Below are 984 nucleotides of genomic sequence, written 5' to 3'. Positions count from 1 at the left end.
TCTGCTGCTGGGGAACTCTACAAAGTACTGATGAGCACTGATGTCACTCTGGAGACTAAGGCACTCCTGATACAGGTCATGGTCTTTGTAATCACTTGCTATGCATCAGAGAGCTGGACAATGAGTAGGAGGACAGAAGGAGAATTGATGCCTTTGAGCTGTGGTGTTGGAGAAGAGTATTGAATATACCATGGACTTCTAAGAAAATGGACAGGTTCATCCTGGAGACAATTAAACCAGGCTTCTCCTTAGAGGCAAGGATTCTGAAGCTTTGTCTGACATGCTTTGGGCATGTTGCAAGGAGAGACCAATCCTTGAAGAAGGACATCATGCTTGGGAGGGTGGAGGGACAGCACAGGACAGAAAGACACTCTATGAGGTGGATTGATTCAGTGATGGGGGGGTAATGGGGGTAGGTGTGTTGGAGACAGTGAGATTGGCACAGAATAGAGCAGAGTTTAGGGCTTTTATGCATAGGGTCACTATGAGTAGCAGGCACCTCGGTGAGTAACAACAACACAACGACAAGCCTCTTGTTTATATTCAACAAGACCAAGGGAAAGCCTTTGTATTTAAAGTTGGTTGCTATTATATTTTGAAGGAACCTTCTCCAAAGTGGTACAACATTCTTCTGCCAGGCTACTGAGGTAATCTGGGGTTGCTGTGATGCTGAGCTCTGTGCCATTGGGATGTCAAATGTCACAAGTTACCTATGGTGGATAGTATCTGGTGGAGCTCTCACTTTTTAAGACAGGCTTGGAAGCAGGTGTGGCATCTACTTACTAGAAAACATTCCTCTGGAAATTTAATGAACTTTGATAAATGTTGATAGTTACAAAAATGAGTCTGGTCTTTTGTTCATAGGGTCACTATGACTTGTGCTCGACTTAACAGCAATCAACAATAACAACAGGAAGATATAATTTGCATTTTGCCTGAATTTTAAAAAAATTCTGGATAGTAGTATTGAACTCTTAAATGCAC

Source organism: Elephantulus edwardii, unplaced genomic scaffold (genome assembly GCF_000299155.1).
Source record: "Elephantulus edwardii isolate Elephantulus edwardi_28Jun2011 unplaced genomic scaffold, EleEdw1.0 scaffold00084, whole genome shotgun sequence".
NCBI lineage: Eukaryota > Metazoa > Chordata > Mammalia > Macroscelidea > Macroscelididae > Elephantulus > Elephantulus edwardii.
Note: the sequence above shows the minus strand (reverse complement) of the source record.